Source organism: Cyanistes caeruleus, chromosome Z (genome assembly GCF_971803275.1).
Source record: "Cyanistes caeruleus chromosome Z, bCyaCae1.hap1.1, whole genome shotgun sequence".
Lineage (NCBI taxonomy): Eukaryota > Metazoa > Chordata > Aves > Passeriformes > Paridae > Cyanistes > Cyanistes caeruleus.
Window position 1 is genome coordinate 45,172,499 of NC_141732.1, and position 23,817 is coordinate 45,196,315.

The 23,817-nt window shown below is 36.2% G+C and overlaps 1 long non-coding RNA gene across 1 annotated transcript in view; it reads right to left on the reverse strand.

Annotated features, from left to right (window-relative positions):
• Positions 1-1,339: 1,339 nt before the first annotated feature.
• Positions 1,340-23,817, reverse strand: part of LOC147648409 (uncharacterized) — a 45,428-nt gene continuing 22,950 nt past the window's right edge. Inside the window, exon 2 of the long non-coding RNA XR_015281191.1 lies at positions 1,340-5,600. This is a non-coding gene — a long non-coding RNA (uncharacterized LOC147648409). The remainder of the gene's footprint in view (positions 5,601-23,817) is intronic.

The window sequence follows — 23,817 nt, forward strand, 5'->3', positions numbered from 1 at the left end:
TTTATTTCAATCTGTGAGGTTTGTCACTCCTGCCTGTTGAGGTCTAAGTGTGAGCAAGCAGCTGGCTGCTAGTAGGACCAACCTGCTGCAGGTATGAATTGAGCTGTAGGGATGAACAGGTATGAGTAAAGCCTTAGGACATGTGTCACAGTAAGTACTCAATGGAGTGAATACAATTTAGGTGCTATATATATGTCAGGATGGTCAACAAGAGGTTGGTTGGGTTGAAAAAAGCTTGTAACACCTTGCAGAAAAGCCAGATTCAGGAGGAAGTGCCACTTTAATATGTGATTTTCTTTAATGTGTGTACTCTTGTGTGACCAAGTCCTTCTGAGCTCCAGGAGACCACAGCTGTTTGTGAAGGAATATGAAGGAAATAGACTTGTCAGCGAAGGTACTATTACCTTTTCTATTAGCAGTTGCCATGTTTAACAGAATGTCTAATTCATGTTGGTATTAAGGCTAGGTTACGTTTCATTATTTAATAATTAATAAACTATACCTTGAAGGTTTCTTGGGGCTTTTTGGGTTGTTTTGATTTGTTTGTGGGTTTTGGTGTTTGGGTATTTTTGAGTTGTTTTTTTTTGGTTTGGTTTGGGTTTTTTTTGGTTTTTTGTGGGTTTTTTTGTGGGGTTTTTTTTGTTGTTGTTTTGTTTGGTTTGTCTGGTTTGGTTTGGTTAGGTTTTTATGTTACATTGATTTTTCAGGAGTAGGTACAGAAATGGTCTGTGACCTTATTCACAGATTCTGGTCTTAGTTACATGAATGATGAAAAATGGCTTTGCACTGGGCTTTCCCCACATGATGAAGAAATTAGTTCATTGCCATTTCCATTTCTTTTGAACACTGGCAACACATGCATGTTTTTAAAGCGTATTTTTCCTTTTTTTTTGTTCTGACAATGAAGGTTCCTTTAATGGTTGATTTTCTCTAAACTTCATTAATTTCTAGTGGTCCCAGATGGTTTATATTTTTTGGCTGGCTGGATCACACTGGATAGCACTGATGGTGCTGCCACATTGCAGAGTACAGCATGATAGGCCAGGTGCAGTTTCTCATAATATGACAGTTTGTAGATAGGAAAAGCAGGTGAAAGTCTGTATTTTTACCTCCCTAACCCTTCTAAATAGAAGGGAATGACATGTATGCAATGAACTCCTGTTTATGACAAAGGTAACTTTTTCTCCTCTTGAATATACATGCAATAATAATAAATAGTTCTGTTGCTCTGACAAAGCCCCTATGGCACTTTTCTGTCCCACAGCAGCAGTTCCAAACTTCATGGATTTGGATGGGTCACATTATTATTGTTTAGGGCTTAATGAACACTGATAAAATATTTATTGGCTTCTGAAATTTTATTATTTTATTTTTTTAAGGTTTTTGAAATTATGCGCCTGTGCGGGTAACTAAAGGTATCCTGCCATAAAGGTCCATAAAAAAGCAGTCAACAGAATGAAAGTATCAATAAAATTGTCTTTAGAGTTGCTTACAAACTGCATTTTCTGCTGACCTGGGTTTTACTTCTTCTTTAAATAGTAATTGTTGATTTGCTAGTTTGAAAACACATCCTGGAGCTCCCCATGGCACATAGATACATATTTTTTTTATAATTATTTAACTCTCCTCCTCTCCATCTTCTCCTTCACTTCCATTTTCCTGTCTTGAATCTTCACCCACAACAAGCAAGGTTAATGAAACACATTTGTGAGTGACGATAGTGCTGTACGTCAATTAAATCAGTGGTAGATATTATAAAGTACTGGAAGCTGCGTCCATGCATAGTGTGCCATCTTTTTGCAAAAGATAGTGGGGAAGATATCTGACAAATGCTGTAAGACACAAGAGGTCAAGGGCAAGAAGAACAGACCTCTTTATACTGTTTTCCTTTTTGACTGAGTACAATTCATTCAAATATTTTCCTCAGTCCTAAAAGCAACCACAAAATCTTCTCAACATCTATGTTTAGGAGGAGTGCTCTGAAAGCTTCTCCTCCCTACAAAGTTTCCTTTTTGAGTCACGCTGCCTTTCCAGCAAGTCAGTCTCAGCTGTAGGTTTCTGGTGCTTACCTTTCATACAGTCATAAATTCACAGAATGGTTTGCCGTGGAAGTAAAAGGCAAAAATCATCTATTTCCAAGTGCCTCAAGAAATCATCTGTTTCCAATCCCTCTGACACAGGCAGGACACCTTCCACTACCCCAGTTTGCTCAGAGCTTCATACAACCTGGTCTTAAACATTTTCAGTAGCATCTACAACTTCCCTGAGCAACCCATTCTAGTATCTATCCACCTTCACAGAATTTCATCCTAATGTGCCCTGTTTCAATTTAAGATCATTACTCCTTGTTCTATCATGACACAGCCTTGTCAAAAGTCCTTCTCCAACTCTCCTATAGGCCCCCTTTAAGTACTGGAAGGCTTCAGTATGATCTCCCCTGAGCCTACTCTTCCCCCAGCTGCACAACCTCAGCTTTGTCATTCTGTCCTCAAAGGAGAACTGTTCCAGCCCTCTAATCTTTTTGAAAGCCTCCTCCAGACTCTCTCCAACAGGTCCATGTCCTTCCTGTGCTGGGATCCCAGAACTGGATGCAACACTGCAGGTGGAGTCTCGGCGAGTGGAGCAGAGGGGTAGAATCCCTTCCCTCATCTTGCTGGCCACACTGCTTTGGATGCAGCCCTGGGTATAATTGGCTTTTTGGGCTGCAGGTGAATATTGGGTCAGGTCACATTTTCATCCACCAGAACACCAAGGTCCTTTCCCTCATGGTCCATTGTCTACTTGGCCTACATTGACACCGCAGCTTGTCCTGACCCAGATACAGCAGCTTGCACTTGGATGTCACACAAGTACACTGTTAAATGTTTTGCACAAGTTCAGGCGTCTATCTGCAGTTGCTCTTCCCTCATCCATTACTGCAACCCTGTCAGACATGGTCACCAAGTTTCTCAGGCAGGATTTGCCCTTAGTTAAGTCATCTTGGCTATCATCAATCACCTTCTGATTTTCAAAGTATCTTAGTTTCCAAGAGACTCCTCTCCATGATCTTGCCAGGCACCAAGGTGAGAATGACCAGCCTATAGTTCTTCTACAGATTTTCCTTATTGTCTGTTTTGAAAATGGATATTACAGTTACCCATTTCCTTTTTCTCCTCTCTCTTTTAAGTGGGAATTTCATTGAACTGCTACAATTTAAGTATGATGGATAGTGGCCTAGTCACTTCCTCAGCCAATTCCTTCAGGATCTTGAGGATGTATCTTATCAGGTCCCATGAACTTAAGCACCTTTAGGCTCCTTAGACAGTCTTGAACCTGATTTTCTTTTGTAGCAGGCAGTTCTACTTTTTGCTACTTGCTACTTGCTCTCTGCAACTTGAGCAGTGTGGCTGGAGCACTTTCTGGTAAAGAGCAAAGCAAAAACATTCTTGAGTGCCTCAGCCTTCTCCACATCTCAGGTAAGCTTTCACAAAAATAAGAGAGCTAAAAAAATAATGGAAAAACTTAGAAGTCATCAGTTGAAAGAATGGTAACTGTTTCAATCTGCAAAACCCTAATTATTGTGTTTTGTCTAGATTCTGATGATTTTAATTGTAAGAGGAGGTCAAAGAACACCTTTTTAAACTTGTTACTTAAAATGCTTCTGCAGGCTATGCAAAAAACATTTCTTCATCTTAGTGGACCCCAAGACATATTCATCTTTTGATTTAAATTTACTGTTTTCACTGAAGTTTAAAATTGAGAGAGATTTGTACTTCCTCAGTCTAGGGACAATCTTCAAAAATATTCTAAGATTGTCAGATAAATATGTATGTCTATCCTAAGTTCAGAAGCTTCCTTTTAAATCAAAGTAGTTTCTTCACTGCTACAGAGTCCAGACTCCTTTCTCTGACTTTTATTGTGTCTATCCTTTGGAAACCAGGCAGATTTCTCTAATTAGCGAAGTTCCCCCATATGGCACTTGGACTTTGTGTGAATGTGTTTTGTATCCTGTAATAGCTGGGAGCTGAATTGGGATTTTTATGATTCGAAGGCAACAACTCTGCTTGGTGAGGCAAACAAAGCTTATCTGAAGCCAGTGGGAACTAAGAAACATCTCTGGAGCTGAATCTGCTCTTTCTTCCATGTAAGCCTTTGGGTACAACTGCAGACCTGTGGATATTACAGGAAAGGATATTAAAGAACTTCCTTAAGTGGCACTGAGGCTTGTCACTTGTAACAATATGCCTCTAAAACGATCATGTCTTTCTGAAAATGCAAATGTAGTTTCTGACTCCTAAAAGTAGTTCCCTATCAAGCTGCTTCTGAATGCAGTTTGGTTGTGATTAAAAGCAAGCCTTGAGGCCATAACTTAACTTTTATGAAGTGGAAGGGATAGTTGCAGTTATCTTAAATATTCTTTTACCACTTTGTAAGGGGACATTCCCATGCCAAATTCTCCTCTAGAACAGACTAGAACTATTTAAAAATGCTTCATGTACATCCAAAGTAATGAAATGCAGATTTTTCTGAAACTGGTGTCGTTGCTGTGTAGGATCTACCTTTTCTCCAAACGGTTCACAGATAGTACTTGAAGCTTGTATCCTTACTGCGCTGCTGGTGGTTTTCTGCTGAACTTATTTTCATACATTTCATGATTTTGGCATCTCTTCTGTGCTTGGGAATTTCCTTCCCATCCCAGCCAGAACCCTTTTGAGCAGAGTGGTAATTCTGGCTCTTTGTCCCGAGAGGAATTATATGAACAGCAAAAAACAAAGAGCTCCTCACCAAAAGATGGTTACTTCTTTCTCAGCTATCAGATATGTGGCATATTTTGAAAGACAGAAACTATAGAATTTTTATGGAATAAAGCTTACAAATCAGTCATTTTGTCATAACCTTTTATGTTGAGTTGCAGTAGTAGTTAGGACTAAACTGTGTGTGTGCAATATAGATTTATTTCTGCAGTCTTTCCTTTGGGAATCATGAAATTATGTGGAGATCCAGCCTCTGCAGTCACAAAGACAAGCTTGAAAATACATTAGGAGGGCTACTGATGTAGTGGAATGTTCTAAACCCACAGGGAATGTTAGACAACACAGCTAAGAACACCCAGCAGTCAGTGGAACAGTTCCAATGGAAATTGTGTTTCTAAACATGTTATTTTTTGGAATCACAAACAATACTAGAGCAGAAATTTTTTTAAATATATATTTAAAGTGGCAAAATCTGCAGTAAATTCTACTCATCAGAAATACCTCCTGTAAATAAAAGCAGATTAGACAGCTGTCCAGGTATATTCCTGCCCATGACAGAGAAGTAACACTGCAGCAGAAGTGTCTCTGTCCCTCTGTCTAGCATCCACTCTGTGCCACTACACTTGGAGAAAGGCCCTTGCCATTGGGCTCAGGAGTCCAGTTTTTCCTCTGGTGCGGTGACTGAGTTGCATCATCCTTCTGGAAATATGGCAGATAGTTCTTGTTGTAGTGTCACTGCATTAGCGAGTGTACAAGGAGAAGGCAGGATATACAGCAAAAGCAGGAGGGGAGAACTCCTTGCTGAATTCCTTTCAAAAGGGAAGATTTTAGGACTTTTTCCAACTGTTATTGTCGTATCGAACCAGTCTAAGTTGAAAGGGGAAAAAAAAAAAGGGTGGGGTGAAGAAAAAAGCATTCTAGTATTCTGTTGCTCATACAATATTATTGGATAACTAGATAAATAGAAGAGACCTGATCTGTTGTCCATTATATACCAAAAGGGCTCAACATGTATCTGAATATCTGGATACAAGTAAAATGATTATTCTTCAGGCTGACACAGATTTCTACAGAACTCTGCCTGAATTTACTCACTCATTAGGGAGGAAATAGTACCTATTAGGGAGGAATAGACCAAGTCATAAGTGATTTTTACAAAAAATAATTTCAAAGAATTCTTAGAGGTGAAGGGGTTTCTTTGGTTTTTTTTCTTTTTAGTATGTTTGGTTTTGTTACTATTCTTTTTTTCTTTTTTTTTCTTTCTTTTTTTATTATTTTTTTTTTTTTCCCCTAAAGAAAATGTCAGGAATCATTTGTGGAAAAATATGACTTAAGTTCTAGATATTATTTACACAAGAAAGCATTAAATTGCTGCTTCTGGTAAAAGTAGTAAGCTTTCATTTACTGTAAAAGGATTGACTGAAAAAGTCAATTATGTTATAAATAAGAACAATGTGTCTTTTGAAGACATTTTTATTTATATGCAGTATTTAATGAGATAAGGATAGATATATTCTCAAATTCAAAATCAAAAATCAAAATTTTAGAATTCCCAATCAAAAATATTTCCCTGTACATGAAAAAAAAAAATAGCATCAGTATAACTTTCTTAAATGCAATGTACAAACAGCCTTGGAGCAAGTGAAGGGTATGTGCTGTATAGTACTTTAAGCAAGGATTATTTAAAGTGCTAATAATTCATTTAGATGGGGAAGATAAGTTGCTTGATGTCTGATGATCCATGAAAAGAGCAAGAGAACATTTTATATAGGGTGGGATATGTTTCAATTGTCTTTTTAAAGCAAAGTAGAGAAGATGTAGAAACCTTAGTCAGAACATTAGAAATCTAATTGGATTTGATCAGCCTTGGGTAGACCAGGGAAAAGCTGAGTAAGTGTATCTGTATATAAATGTATTTAGACACAATGTATATACATATGTATGTACTTAAATATTTGTGTATATATATATATATCTTCAGTATTTAGAATATTTATGACTACCTTAGAGATGTCTAATGAAGATAATTATGAAATCTTTAAGTTAAGTGATATATAATGCACCATTTTATTAATACTTAAAGGCTCTGCCATGATATATATTGTCAAAAGTGTTAAAAATTATTTCTTATTTACCAGAAAGGTTTGATACAGACACTTTACTATTACTGAACATGGTGAATTCATTAAGGTACTCTTTACATTGCTCTAATGTAAAAAAAACACTGTAATATGCAATCAAAATACAGTTTGCACAGCTAACACAAGTCTAAGTGCAAATCTGCATATCACTTTTCTACACATATGCAAGTCTGAGTCATGCAAGGAGACGTCATATGCAGATATACAACTGAACACAGAGCACTGCTGTTTCAATCTTGATATTTATTTAGTAGCTTAAGAAGCAAAATAAAATTGTTTAGGAAGAAATTTCAAGTCAAAGGAAAAGGATAAATTTTCAAAAATATCCAAATTGTAATTTTAGGAAAGGTAAACTCTTCAGTTTTGAAGCTTCTTTGCCAAAAGCTTTTCAGATTTTTAGCAGCATTCTTAATATTCACTAAGGTTCCATATTATCTGCTGCACTACACCAGCACTTTTTGAAAGGCTGTTCAGGGAAGTTTGAAGATGGAAGGCAGATTTTTACTTCAGAAAATGCAACAAGAAAGTCTGCTATGATCCTCAAAATAGCACTGGCAGGAGAGGTAGAAACAAAATAGCTATTTAACTACTTTTATTTGAATTGAACTAACAATTGTGATGATACTGTTTGGAACTTACAGCCTTCATTATTACTGCCATGTAACAGTCTAATTTATGGGCAAATGCGCTTCTTCTACTATATTTATAGTTTTTAGCTTTAATTTGCTTGTATTGCATATTGCAGATGTTAGTCAGTTCTGGGCTCGTTGTTCTAAGTAGCATATGACTATATAATCAGAGGCTTAAAAGACTTATAATCTGAATAGTCAGAACAAGAAATACGGGATGCACTTTTTTTACCGCAGGGAGTTCAGATGGCAAAAGCTCTTGTGATTGAATAGAGAAGAAAGATTCACACTTTGGAAGATTCAAAGAGGGCAAGGGAAGGCCATAGCCAGTGGAAAACTTCAAAGGAAGATGAGTGACTGTTCAGTTCTACCCAGAATGTAAACCAGCATTCACCACTGGGGATAAGTAAAGAGCATTGCTGACTGTGAGGATATCACCAAAGTCTGAGCTGTCTAGAAAGAACTGGAAAAATTTGCAGCTTATATCTAAGGGCTAATTTTCTGTCTAGAAGATAGTTCTGACCCAAAGCCTCCAAAGCCTGCAAGAAGGCTTGCTCATGGCAGGTGCCCAGCCATGGCACCTTCATCTGCTGGGAAAGCTTCACTTGTCTGTTTGCTCTTTTTTCTCTTCAAGGTCTATACATCTTTGGGAAATATTACAGTACTTTTTTTCTTTCCCCCTTTTTTTTTTTTTTTTTTTTTCTTTTTTTTTTCTTTTCATTTATAATAGGGAATTATCTATGTGTTTTTAAATATCCTAAGACAGGGGGAAAATACATTAGTCTGAACATTTAAAAGTGAGGAGAATTGTGGTCTGAGTAATAAATTTTCATGAACTCAAATTAATGACAATATTGATGCTGATCTGCAGTGGGTAATAATGTCCATCACTGTCTACAACTGAAAATTCTAAGGTTCATCTTCAGCAGGGAAAACTGAAATTTGAAAACAATGATGCAGCAAGTCCAAATGATCTTGACAAACTTTCCTTCATTTTGCTTTTCAAAGATAGAGGTAATTCAATAATTCAGTCTCTTCAATAGACAAAAATATTCAGTTAAGCATAATTTGCAACTATAACTATTTCAATAAGTCAGTAAAACAATTTGAAATTTCACTTAGGTAAAGAAATTTTACACACATTGCTAATATTATTTATTCTAATTTTATTGTACAGAACATAAATAATTGTTATAATTTTCTAGGGTTATAAATGTCTACTACTGCTATTATTCCCTTAAAATATGGAACGAGGATTTCTAAACTTGCACATCAACTAATCTCATATTCCAGAGAAAAAGTAGCCCATGGAGATATAAACATAACATAGTTTTTCACAAGTGCTAATCAACCGCATGAGACAACAAAAAACCCCAAGAACAGCATAATTAGATGTGCTATATTTTTAAGATTAGATGGCTATAGAGATTAAATGACAACAATGAAAATCCCTGGGGAGATTGATTTTCATTGCAAAGAGGTAATTTTAACCTTTTAAAAATATATTTGCATTTAATCTATCTGTGTGCATTAACAGATGATATCACATCTCTGTTCTATAATAAAAGGTTACAAATATCACTGGAAATCCAGGTAGCCAAAATATTTCAAAAACTATGCATAAATTTTGTATTGCCTTTTCAGCCTGTTAACATAATCTATTATTTCCCAGAAACTGGATCTAAATTACCCATGGAAAAGGTGTTAGGACAAAAACTATGTGTCAGGACCCAGTGAGGTGATTCAGGAGCTTACTGTCCTCCTATTTCATTCAGGAAAAAAGTTTACATATTTTACATGTAAATGCATCATGCACCTCTACAAACATATCTTTCTTAGGTAAAGAGATTTAATGAAATGGCTGAGAAAACAGTCATGTCAGTTCCATAAATTAAATTTTATTTTGTGCCCAGGATCTTCTGTAAATAAAGAGAAATAAATTAATAAATAATGTAGCAGAAACAGGTTTTTCAGCACCTTTAAAAAGGCCTATTGGTTCTGAACATATTTTATAAATTTTTCAAAAATTGTTCGTCCAGAATAATTGAGCTGCTGAGCTCAATTTCTATTTCATGTCCTAGTTATGTTACTGCCAGTTTTATGATCTAAAGCAGCCTGTACACCTAAAATCCGACCATACCTGTCGCTTGATTTTGCTTTAGGAAATACGAGCTGTCACATTCATTTTGGACAGGTCATGTTTGTTTTCATATTAATTGTATAATGGAGAAGAAGTTATTTCTGTTTTTTACTTTCAGTGCATGAAGCATGAGTACAACAATATTGTAATGTAAATGGACTTTGACCTTATTTTTACATTTTGGAACTCGCAAGTGATTCCAGAACTATATGTTTTCCCCCTACTGCCTTGCTGCTTGCTACTGAGGCTTTAGGAAATCTCCCTTCAATTTGGCCGTAACAGTGCTGACATCGGTAATGTCTTTGAAGAAACCCCAAAAGCATATAAAAATAACTGCAATAAGAGAAACGTTTTGTTTGTGTGTATTGCTTGGTACAAAATGTAGATTATTCACTGTATTTTATTCAGGGAATTACTGACAGAATTTATTCATAGCTTCATGGAGTCTTACAACAGATCCCTTTTGGGGATACAGTGTCAGAATAAATATCTTTGCTTGGGGCAAGACTGCTTTTTGAACTCTGGCTTCAATAGAGTTGTGGGTTACAGGAAACTCTCAAAGATACAATTATACATAATAAAGTCCTCAGTGGATTTACTGAAACCCATCATGTTGATAATTAAATTAATGAGGCTGTAGGTTTATGAATTTTTTACTAATGTAAAGTTGACTGATAGAGAATTAAGGTTTGTTATACACAGATACGTCCATAATGCTACCACATGGTGGGTGATCCTGACAGTTGTATCACTCAACTTGTCAGTGACTCCTTGTTCACCTGATGCAGGTACATCACCTTGTAGTTCTCACCAAAAGCTGAATCATCTTTCAAGTCACACATATTTAAGTACATTATTTTTCAGAAACATGTAAATTCAGAAATATAATTATATAAATATTCAAGTAAATTTGGAAACACATCTTTTCACACATATAAGTGGTGATAAAGCAGGGAAAAGTATAGCATTTTGTAACACTTAGTTAAGATTTATTATTTGATAAAACCCTCCATTATTTGATGATAAATGCATTTCAAAGACAGAATTAATTCTTTAGCATCAAACATTATCTCTAATTTTAGCTTTTAGCTATGTGACAGCCTCATTTTTTAACTCATCTATAGTTTAATCTCACTACTGTTTTTATTCGTTTTTTACTGTCTTATTACTGGTTTTAGGACCACTAAATGCATTTGTGGGAGACATGCATTTGTGGATGTAAGAGCTATATGCATATAAAATATACAAAATACCATATGACATTTTTACCACACTTCTGTGACAAATTTGTTCAAATTATGTGAAAAAGAAAGTGATCATAGTCTCAGAGACCTTATTATAAATAAGCTGGTAATTTTAAGAAGAAGGAAACCACTGTTAGAATTGGAGTATGTTATAGCTAAGATTAAAAAATCACACTTCTGCTGGATCTTAATGGATCTGCTGGATCCATTTGCATGGATCTTAAAACTTATGCAGGTGCAGTGTTTGGTGTGACCTCACTAATGGATCCTTGGACACTTTCTTATATAACAACAATTGAAATTAAAAAATATAAAAAAACCCCTGTATATAATTATTCCATAATCATTTTCATCACACCTTAAAGATTTCAATTAGTTTAAATGGAGAAACGTTATACATAGAAATATGGTAAGAATTTGTTGAGGACTTGTGTGCATGTACATTTTCTCTATTTACCTCTCTAATAGCCTGAAAAGGAAATTATATTTCTTTTGAAACACGTGTCCGCTGAATGCATGAAAGTAAACACATAGAAGGACATCAGAAAACCTAGCAACAGTCTGGGGTAGTAAAACCTGTTGCCTTTATCTCAGATCATGAGTGCATAGGTAACTGATTTTCAATATCATCCACATAACTGAGCACCTTGAGTGCCCAGAGGATGGCAACAAGGCTGGTGATGGGTCTGGAGCACAAGTCCTATGAGAAGCAGCTGCAGGAGCTGGGGGTGTTTAGCCTGGGAAAAGGAGAACTAAGGGGAGAGACATTATCACCCTCTACAACTGCCTGAAAGGAGGTGCAGCCAGGTGGGGCTCAGTCTCTTCTCCCATGAAACCACTGACAGGACAAGAGAACACAGCCTTAAGCTATGCTAGGAGGAGTTTAGGCTGGACATTAGAAAAAAAGTTCTTTACTGAGAGTGATTGGATACTGGAATGGGCACCCCAGGAGGGCGGTGGAGTAACTGTCCCTGGAGGTGTTTAAAAAAGAGATTGGATGTGGCACTTGGTCCCATGGTTTAGTTGATAAAATGCTGTTTGATCATAGGTTGGATTTGATGATTTAAAAGGTGTTTTCCAACTTAGTTAATTCTGTGAATTGGTGATTCTGTAATTTTCAGTCACCATTTTGTAAACTACTTTGACCACAAATGTTAGGGTCAGGATCTGCTTACATCCTGTCACATCTTTTCTTAAAGATAAATGTTAGACTATCAAAAAAAAAAAAAAATTAAAAAATGCAAAGTATATGTATTTATGTATTGTATTTAATTTTATTATTAATATTGTATTAAAATTACAGTTATTTGCCAGGATGACACTTAATCTTTTTGGGAATATATTCCATCATATCACACATGTGTGTGCATTTGTGAGTGTAACTGGGACTCTAATAACTCATTTAAGAACAAATCAGGTGCCTGGATGTTATAAACATTCAGGAAGAAACTAAACCTAATTTTGCCATATTTACAGCTTTGAAATTAAACTTCATTAAATTCATTGATTTATGCTTTTACAATCTATATACTTAGTGGTATCTTCCATGATCACACAGTGAAACAGGATTTATATAAACTTTCTAATTTATGAATGGGTATTTAAAGGTTCTGAAAGGCTAAATTGATTTAAATTACTTTTTCTTTGATACTGTTTCCTGGATGTCATATTTGTAGATCACCCTCCATAAAACATAATGACTCTGACAGTGTTGGTGCTACAACTGTAAAACTTTAAAAAGTACATGTTTTCTCCAAAGTATTCTTGAAGTTTTTGTGATTACAAACAAACGTGGTGTGGACATAAGGTATTTTACGGTACCCAGAAAATTTTCACCTTAAAGAGTCACCTTCATGGCCTTTTGGAAGAACAAATAGAGGTGAAGGAGAATTTAGTTAAAAGGCTTAATGAAATACTAAGATGTTTATGACATCTGAGAAGATGTTCTCAGAACTATGCTGTAACTGAAAAAATATATCAGATATTTGATGGTAAGTATTCCTCTTTGCTATGTTACCTTTCTTAGTAACTGGCCTCAGGTGAAGTTAAGACCTTAGAATAAATTTTTTACAACTCTTGACTCAGTTCATATTTCTAAGTAACTCTTCTCTTTCTATCTCTTCTAACTCTTTTCTTTCTGGAAAGGAAGATTGAACACAGTGATGTGAAAGCAAGAAGTATCATATTTTGCACATGGAAATAGCATTGAAATGGGATGGAAATTCTGTTATTACTTTTTAATTTGGTAAAGCCCTAACAAGGACTAAAGACATGTTTGTTACTGCAGCAACTTCAGCTAGTAAGGAGAAAGAAGTTTGAGCATTCTGGACTGATTGGCCTCTGCCATTCAGTGCAGAATCTGTGACAGAAAAATTATATTTAGCTTTTACTTATGTCTGAAGAAGTAAATAATAAAAACACTCACCTGTCATTGTAAGTCACTGAGCTGTTGGTTTCCCTGATGCTTATTTTCTTTGCTCCAAGGGAAAAGCACTCATTAGTGCTTTCTACATTCTACAAATATATATTTGTATGTATATATATACATCTATGCAAACATAAATATATTACTGGTCCTGACTGCACTTTTGCCTAAAGAACCGTAAAATTAAACGCTGACAGAAGAGCACAGCAGTGCTCTGTAATACTTCTCAACTCATCCTCAGGCAACAAAAGGTAGATGTTTCTCCTTAGAGTGAAACTAGACCAAATGATGTTCATTTATTTATAAAAAATTATTCTTCCTAACATTCCCTTCCAATTATTAACCAGAAAGAAATTTTCAGTGAAGTAATAGCTACTGAAAAAAAAAAGATTAAATAACCTAAATATATAAGTTTTTGTTGGCAAGACATGTTTACGACTCTAAAGTGATTTTTTCCAAGCTATATTCATAAGGGGATTCAGGAGTCACTTAGAAGACCCAAACCAAGGAAACCACAGTATTGCTCCATCATTCCATTTAGTCCAGTGATCACCTGAGCTGTGAACAAGACAGTTTTGAATTGTTACTCTAAATGAGCAGCTCAGCTATTGGATTAAAGATAACTTTTCAATTACTTGCTGCAAAAAGTCTGACCAAAGAAATTAAAAGTAGGAATAACCTGACAGAAATAAAGCAAGGAATGATATTTTCTAAGCTGTCACAGCGCAGCTAGAGCAGGGATGGGGAAACCTTCAATTTGAGCAGGAAGCACCCTCCTACTACAGCAGGCATACTACAGCTTTTGCTTTGCTGTATCTAGTTTGAGCTCTGAGAAATTCAGGTAAATTTGCGACAGCAGCACAGCATGCCCATGGTATTACAGCCTATGTGCACTCTCAGTCATCACAACATCGATGTTACGTAGCAGCGTTTAGCTGCTTGAGCATACTGGAAGCTTTAGTGGCAGAATGAATACAAAAAATTGACAGAGGAGACTTGGTGGTCAAAATATCACTTCTGTTTCCTATTTTTTCCTGAATTGCACTGTCATCTTGCTGAAGGATCCCTGCTCTCCCACAGTTAAAAGGCACAAAGAAAATTTTTTTATTTAATGAACTACTTTCCTGTCCCTTGTTGACTGCATAGGGTCCCACTGGAGAACCTTTTTGAAACCTCAATGTGAAAACAAATGAAATTATGATACCTTTTGCCTGGGCATTTTTAATAGTTTTTTGGTACCTAAACACCCTCATAAAATTGATCTGTCTCTGAAATTTTCTTATAAGCAGTACAAACATATCAAGTTAGCAAAAATCTTTAAAATTGTCACAAATTTTTTAAAAACTGTAAATTTTTTAGTTTCCAGTCACCCTTATCTGCATCTCAGATGAAAATCTAATAATGACGCAATCATTGTTTAAGATAATTTTCATGGTAAATATAATTTTCTTCTATTTTTGACTCAAACTGGACTCCAGAAGGGGGTCAAAACAGGAAATAATTTATACCTGAATCTATGAGTAGTCTAACATGCATTGCACAAAGATGACAAAGTGTAAAGAGAAATACATTTATCTTACCAGTCCATGTTTTTGTGGTTTTTTAAGGATTTTTATATGGTTTTAGGGTTTGGGGTGTTTTGCGTTTTTTTTCCGGGTTGGGAATGTTTGTTTGCTTTTAATTTGTTTATTTTCTTATTAGCTTGAAGTTTCTGGTCATCAATAGTACACATACTTGAGTGTAAATGTCATGAAAATTGACCACAATTTGTTTTGTTCTTGATAGCCAGAAAAATCTCTGAAGGTTCACCCAGGCCTCACAAATGTAACTTTTCATAATTAGATGGAAAAACAATTTCTCAGAGCACTTTGTACAAGCAATATCTGTTATCCTTTCTTATGTATGATAAAAAAAAAATCTGATGCTAGCATTTCAATCATTAAGCATCTGAAGTAAATTTCACTGAGATAACTTTGCATTTTTTGCTTGTTTATAGAATTTCAACAGTTTGGGAAATTTCTGTAAATTGTTATAAGACTTAGGTTTGTTTAACATTTTCAATAATTCTCTGCAATAGCAGAATCCCAACTGGGAAATTTAAAACACATTGAAATGCTGGAAACTGAGTAAAGAGCTTTTGTGCCATATGAGTGCTTATATTTAGATAAATATTCAGAAGTGTATACCATTCCAAAGCCCTTAAATTTTAGTGATGAATAATTCCTTTCTTTTCTTGTATATATTCTTTTACATTTGATAGAAGACAGTAGATAATCAGGTACAGGCTGGATGTTTTGTAAGGAGAATGTGGAGATGCAGATGTGTTGTCAAAACTTTATTTTCATTATATTCTTGTCAAAACCTTATTTTCATTATATTCTTTTCTAATTGACAGAGGAAAGAAAGAAACTGCAAGTAGGACAAATTGCATAGAAACATGGAATCATCAGACATTATCTCAAGTGAGAAGGGACCCATATGGTCCATTAAGTCTAACTCCATGCTCCTTGCAGGACTGCCTATAACTAAACTGTATGACTTGAGAGCATTGTCCAGACACTCCTTGAATTCCAGCAGGCTTGGTGCCTCAGCCACTTCCCTGGGTAGTCAGTTATGGTGACCAGCCCCCCTCTCAGTGAAGATACTTTTCTGAATCTCAAGTCTGAACTTTCCCTCATGTAGCTTAATTCCATTTCCTCTTGTCCTATTGCTGCTCACCACAGAGAGCAGATCAGCAACTTCCTCTAGGCTATAACACTTGTGGAAAACGTGGACTGCCATAAGGTCATTCCTCAGCTTTTTCCAAGCTGAACCAGCCAGGTCACCTCAGCCACTCCTCTGAATTCTTTTCCTTGAGGCCTTTCACCACCTTGGTCACCCTCCTCTAAACAGACCCTAACAGTCAGCTGTCCTTCTTACACAGAGGTGTCTACAATTACACGCAGGATTTGAGGTGGGACTGCACCAGCACAGAGTAGTGTGGGACAGTCACCTCCCCAGTCCAGCTGGCAATGCTGTGCATGACGCTCCCAGGACATGATTGTCCCTCCTGGCTGCCAGAACAAGTGCACTCATTTTCAACTTGCCATCAGCTTGACACCCCAGAACTCTCCAGTCCTGCATGCCCAAATTTGTATGTAAAATAAATATTTCTCCATCCCAGGCAGAGAACTCTGCTCTCTAATTTCATACAGCTGTTGATTGTCCAGCTCTTTAGTCTACTCAGATCTCTCTGTAAGGCCCCTCCATCCTCAAGAGAGTCCACAGCTCCTCCCAGCTTAGCACCTTCCGTAAACTCAAGTAATGTGTATTTGATTCCTAAGTCCAGATAATTTATAAAAGTATGCTGCCCAGGGAAGTGGTCACAGCACCAGCCTGAGTTAAAGAGCACTTGCACAATGATCTTGGGCACATGGTGTGACTCGTCTGCTGTGCAGAGCTGGGAGCTGGACTTCAATGATCCTTGTGAGTCCTTTCCAACTTAGCTTATTCTGTGATTCTGTGATTTAAGAGCATTGACCCCAAAGTTGAGCCCTGAGGAATTGGCACCAGCCTGATATAACACTGTGTGCTACTGTTTATAAAGGAATACTTTATAAAAACAGACAAAAACCAACCAGCCAACCAAACTAAACCAACAGCAGCAAAACCCCACAAGCTCTCTCTTTCCCCCATTCTACCACCACTGCATAAATTATTTAGTAGTATAATACATGCTTGGAACATGGTCAACCTTGCAGGTCTTGCAAGTAAGTAAAAGATATCAGGACAGAGGGAAGTTGTCTTCTGAAGCTGCTTTTCTGCAATACATAACTTTAAAGGTCTGGCTACTGCCAGAAATTTCAGTGGAAAATTTACAAAAGTTGATTGTAAAATCCCATTTGTTTTGCTGTCTTTTCTGTTGTATTTCCAAAATGTGTGTTTTGCCTCTTGGGGCATCTTTTGCAAAGAAAAGAATTTCAGTCCTCTTTATCCACAAGCATTTTCTGAGCACTTCTCTGTGTAACAAAATCCTGCTATTTCAGATTCTCAGAGTTTTCACTTTGTGGAATTTTTATGTATATATAAATATATTTGAAAATTTTATGAGTATAATGGAAGAGTTTTTATATGCAGTGCATTTTTGTGTTCACTTCAATTTATCTTTTGCAACTGGAAGATGAGAGATTCCAAGGATGGCTTTTATACCATCTACATGTGTAAGTATTTTGCCTGTCTAAGCTCCTCTAGAACAACTTACACTTTTAGACGACTCATCCAAACTACTGGAGTCATCAGGATTTTATGTCCATGCATTCATATTTTAAAAGGGAAATGTCAATACAATGATGTTTTATGATTTTTGTAGCACCCTCTAAAATGATCTGCTGCTGCACTTTTATCTTTATTATTGACACTGTAACTTCAACTTGACTATACATTTCTTTCTTAGCATTGTAATTTTTTTTTTTCTGGATGCATTTTTAATGTTAAGGTTCCTTTGAATCAAAAAGGTTTCTTTTCTGGTTACTAGACAGCATTTTACTACCAGGTGTAGGAAAAAAAACCCCAAATCTCAGACTAACCATTTATCTCTTCTACATTTCATTTCAACATTCTAAATTTTTAAATTTTAATTGAATAAAAACATATGTGTTTAACCATGGAACAACCAATTAATGACACTAATTTAAGCACATAAAATGAATCATAAATCAGGTTGCTCAAAATGGCCTTGGACAGCAAGTGGATAACATTGTCTGCTATGTACCTGGTATATATAAGAAAAAACTTCTAATTGCTTTTCTATAAATAGACTCCTTAATTAGTTTTTGAAATTAAATTTAAATAAAATTAAGATTCTTAAATGAAAAATTTTCTCTGTTCCCAAAATAAATACAGAAAAAAAGACTGGAAAAAACAATAAAAATACATGGTTGTGAAAAATTTGTTGTAAGATGTTTGATGTGAAATAAATACATGAAATATAAAATGTGGAATATAGAATATAAATTATAAAATATAAATTTTTGAAGTGACTTTAATAAAAACAAAGTTAGGTTATTTGTCACCTGATTGTTATTTAAAATTAATTTCAAAACCTACACTTTGTAACCAGAAATACAGACTGCTGTTTTTTAAACGTTCAAGAAAAGAACTATAGAAAGCTTTCCTCCACATAATTTCATTTAAACCAAGTTTCACAGCTCAAAATAGTCACTATTTAGTACAATAGCACAATGCTGTATTATTTACATTTACACTGTTGATATTCATGCATTAATTTATGTAAAAGGAAAACTTTTTTTTTTTGTATTTATATTTGTGGTGTTGTACACCCTTTACTCCTTTGTATTCTCTATATCCTGGAGAATCCAAGAGCAGAGGTCCTTTTTGCCACCCAGTAAACATTTTATGTGACTGACAAATCAGAAAATGTTAAATCATAAGACAGCTATAAAGATGCTTTTAATCTCCAGTAACAACAGGATACTAACAGAAGAGCTAAGAATACCAGGGGGGGAAAAAAAAGGGCACAGAAAAAAAAGTGAGAAAGTCCCATTGATTTGTTGACAGAGGCCTAGCAGCTGTCACAGTAAACCATGGTTCTCTTGCGCTTAATCAATGCCACCATCCAAACAAATCACTCCGCGGCCCCGATGAAAAGCAATCAAGAGGAACACCTTCATAAGCATGAAGCTTGCTAGATGGAGTTCAATGAAGTGTGTCTTTAAGCTTAGGCACTCCAGGTGTGATCTATGACCCAAAAGCTAATGACAAACTCTTAACCCTTTTGAAAGCAAATATCTGTCCCTTTTACAAACAGATTACATGGTCACATCTTCATCAATAATTTTTGGAAAATACCATCTGCATCTTCAGTGTGCTGTCTTTTCTTCCTCCATGATAGGGTCACTAGCAATTATGGTTTGTCTCTCCCAGTGAGCAACTACTTTAAATGTATTTTATTAAGACAGCACAGGAGAAAGTGACTAAGTATAAGCCTTGCACAGTGCTTACAGAGAATTTCTAGAGGACTAAAATATGTTTTTCTGTTCCTTTTATTGGAGCTTAAAAGGGCAATGTCTTGAAGACTTAAAAAACCCATCATAGCATTATTTCCAAGGGAAGTCTAAATACTCCTCTTACCTGCCAGTAGATTGCTTGACAGCCTGCCACTAGCTTATATTTCATTTTCTGTTTATTATTTTTTTAAATTGACAAAACAGAGGCTAAAATAGGCTCTAGAATTATGCTGTCAATTTCATTCACATGAGACAGTAACTCAGAGGGCTTTATTTTACAGTTCACTGAAGGAAATTACTTCATCAGCAGTCCTCATGGTATGCCACCAACAGAGTGCACTGTCATATGCTCAATACTTGTACCAATTAGACCTTTTACAGTACTATTTTTATGGTACTCATGTATTATATCATAAAAGTGCTAGGAGCTCTTTCCATGTTAAATTAATACTGCATTTTAGAAACAATTTATTATTTTTTTATCAATACCTTTAGAAAATAGATTGTGCAACACAATGTATTTCTGATACAAATGGTGGAATGGAGATTAGCTCTTTTTAATTAGTCTTGTCTCATGCTGAATATTTCTGTTAATACATACTGTAAAGTCCTTTGCTTCTTGACTATGGGTTTACACTATCCCAATGGCTCACATCAGCAGCCAGTAAACACGCCACTATTGATGTGCACTTGGATCCCTTCAGAATGATACAACTGACCTTTTTATTTAATTTATAATCTATTGGACAGCACATATTTCCTGCCTAAGGGCCTAGCTTATCTCTCATATATATGACATTTCACTGCTTTGCAGGTTAACCTAATGTTAATTAAAGCATGAGGGTGCACTCATCCTTAGTATTTTCATAGGTTTCATGCTATTCTAAAATCAGGCTATTTCAAAATATGAATGCATATTTGAATTCAAAGGTCAGATTACTGAATATGAATGCAAATAAGAGGGTACATATACAGCTAAATTGTCATGGTTTTGGAATGGTATTCCCTAAATTAGTGCCCTCTTCACTGAGACTCCACAACCACATACCACTCATGTGCTTCTCCTTGTTCTCCTCCTCCCCCTGCACATGGCTGGAGAAGAGAATTGAAGACATCAAAGGCAAAGGCCACAGGCTGAGATAAGAAGAACTTACTGGAAACAGTAATGAAGTAAGAAAGCCAACAGTAGCAGCAGCAATCTTACTAATAGAAGGTGTAAGACAAAGAATTGGTTTACACAGAAAAACTATGATAAAATATGTCAGTGTCATCTGGCAACCAATATCATACAATTCAAAATTACAGACCGTTCTCACCCCAAAATCAAATCCCCTTGAGGGGCACAAGGAGTTTCCTGGTCCCTGTGCTTTACCCACCAAGTACACCCAGCAACTTGAGCCAAAACAATCCCACAGGTGGGCATCCCTTTGCTTGAGGCAGGAATATTTCTCATATGCACTATGGGGACTTTATCCCCTTCTACAGGACAAGGAGGTTTTGATTGGGCATGGCCAGCTCAATTAGTACAGCCTCAGTTGTTAACTACCCTGGTGGCTAGAAGCAGAGAGTCACAAGAAGCACTGTTTCTTCTCCTTTTTTCATTGACATCAATGCCAGTGAGTAGGTATGTGCCAACAGCATGCTCCATACAAACTCGACGCTATGAATTGTGCCCACAGGACCTCATCTGGATCTACAGGGGACTGCTTGTTATTTGAATCCCTACAGATTTCCTCCATCATAGGTAATTCTTTCAGGTACCTGATACCTTTCTCCACAATGTTCCATCTGCTTGGGTGCACTACTAGTTCATCCTTGAGAGAACACCCTTCCCTTACACTTGACAGAAGTCACCTGTAGAGGCTGAGACTTTCTGTATTCTTTGCAATCTCCTTGTCAATTTGTAGATCCTGAGAGGATTTATTACCATCTAGTTTCATATAGTAGGACATGATATCCCAGCATCAGAGCAGACAGTTCACTGCAAGCTCACCCACTGGCAGCTGAAATCACAGAAGGATTATTAATGAATTATTATTATTATTATTATTATTATTATTATTATTATTAGTAGTAGTAGTAGTAGCAGTAGTAGTAGTAGTAGCAGTAGCAGTAGCAGCAGCAGTAGTAGTAGTAGTAGTAGTAGTAGTAGTAGTAGTAGTAGTAATGAATTCCCAAATGTATCACCCAAGGCCAGGGCAGGAGAATGACACTGAATAAACACCCGAAATGATCCTTACTGTCCTTTATGTTATAATGTCATAAACTGGTATTGTATAGTACAGTAACAAAGTAATCATGATCCTTCTCTGATTGAACAAGAGTGCTGGGAGGAGGATATAGGAGAACATATGTTAGATACCACACCCATTTGAACAGTCAGCAACATTGTGACCACACCTAAAACACAAGTGCTTAGATCGAGTTTGTTTCCATTCTAAGGGCATTTCTGTTCCTATTTCAAACTTCCAAACTCAACCTTTGACACCAGTTAAGGCCATTGCAATTTAGGAATGGTAGTTCTGAACTCAGTATCCCGCCTGCTGAGACTCCAAGCCACACCCTCCTCAGTGTTTCCCCTCTCCCTTCTTCTGCTCGCAGGTGGCTGCAGAGGAGAATTAGAGGCACACAAGGCAAAGATCATGGGCTCAGATAAGAATGATTTATGGGAAACAGCAATGAGATAAGAAAAACAAACAGTAACAGCAACAATATAATCAACAAAAGGTATAAAACATAGAAAGTATTTACACAGAAGGACCACGACAAAATACTGACTGACCAACTGTCCTATCACACTACATTTCTGCCCAGAAAATCAATAGCTTTCTCAGAAGTGAGAGAGTCTGTCTCCCCTGTGACTCGCCTGTGACTCCCCTGGCACTGATATAAGAGGGTATAGAATAATATTAGGGTCTTGGCTATGCCCAAGCAACTCCAGGCTGCACCCTCTCATGGCTACTGCAGAAAGTTAGTGCTGTCCTTGGCTGAAACCAGGACACGTGTATATTGTGATTCAAGACACCTAGAGAATAGTTCTTGTAAATTTGTCAGTTAGCTAAGAATAATATTTAAAACAGGCCATGTACAATATATGCCATATATGCTATGTCTTAAATGCACTAGGACAAGCCCATGATTCCATATCACTAGAAGGATAGTAAGGAAGCACTCAAATAGGAGATAAACTTCGTTACTCACAGTAATTTGTTGATGTCCACTGTTTGGCATTTATATTATATATCCACATATTTTCTGAGTAGTAATCATAAATATCCTGAGAATTTTAAAGAGTTATTCTTTGTTAACACTCTCCATACAGAAAAATGGGAAATAGCTCTGTTTTAAAAAGGCTAAATCCAGGATAGTGTTTGGGAGAAGTGTGACTGTGTGCTTCATCTGAATTGTCCTGAGCTGTCTCCTAAGGATTCTGTATGGGTCACTTCCAGAATCACAAACCATTTTGCATGGCTCTTTTGTCTGAGACGATGGCAGATATTCTAGCAAAAACATTCAAACATGATGGAAAAGACAATTCCTTCTCTAAAGAGAAAACAGTTTCAGTATAGTAGCAGATTACACAAAGGCATTAACCTGAAATCTGTGTCAATCAGGGAGACTTTTAAACATTAATATCTACTATATGTATTATAAGTTAGAGACACATATGGCCCAAAGCACTGTTGAATCACCTTCCTTGAAAATGATCCAATACCTAAATAATTGTCAGAGAAAACAGTGGGATATGAGTGATGCTCACACTGCAGTGTCAATGCTGGCTAACTAGCCTGCAAACTATGTCTGGAGTTATTCCTCAGAAGGGTCTTCAAGTGAGAAAACTTTGTTCAGGGCTGCAAAGATTTCCTGACACTACTGTAGTATGGGAAAATACTAGGCCAGGAAGCAGCTGCAATGCAGAGCATGCCAGAAGATTTCCCATTACAATTTAAATATTTTTTTCTCTCGTATTTATGACTGATTCAAATTCAGTACAACTGAAGCTGATGAAAGGTAGTCAGCTGGTGTCAGAATTGTTGGCAAGTTCAGCCAAACCTGCGAAGTTCAAAATTCTGGTAAGTCTAGATAAAGAATAAAAACAAAAAACTAAACAACCAACTTTGAAAGATAAGGACACAGAAAAAAAATAATTCTGATTTTTCCTCATCCTGAATAAGAATCCTTTCCTGAATAAGTTTTGCTCAGCTGAGAATTTAAATGATACTGGGGGGAAATAAAGCTGCTTCCAGTAATACACTTTAAAATAATTTTGTGACTTCATTTCATGACATGAAGCTACACAGCACATCATAAATTTATTTCCCAAAGTCTAGGATTTATGTCTGCTTTACATCCACATCACATCATAATACGATGCAGTTTGACACACCATAATTTGTTTTTAATAATACATTATTTCAGGAGCTGGAAAAGTGTCAAGCCTTTGTGAGATTTATTTATTTATTTTCCGTGCAAAATTAGTGACTGCACTGATATTTTCTG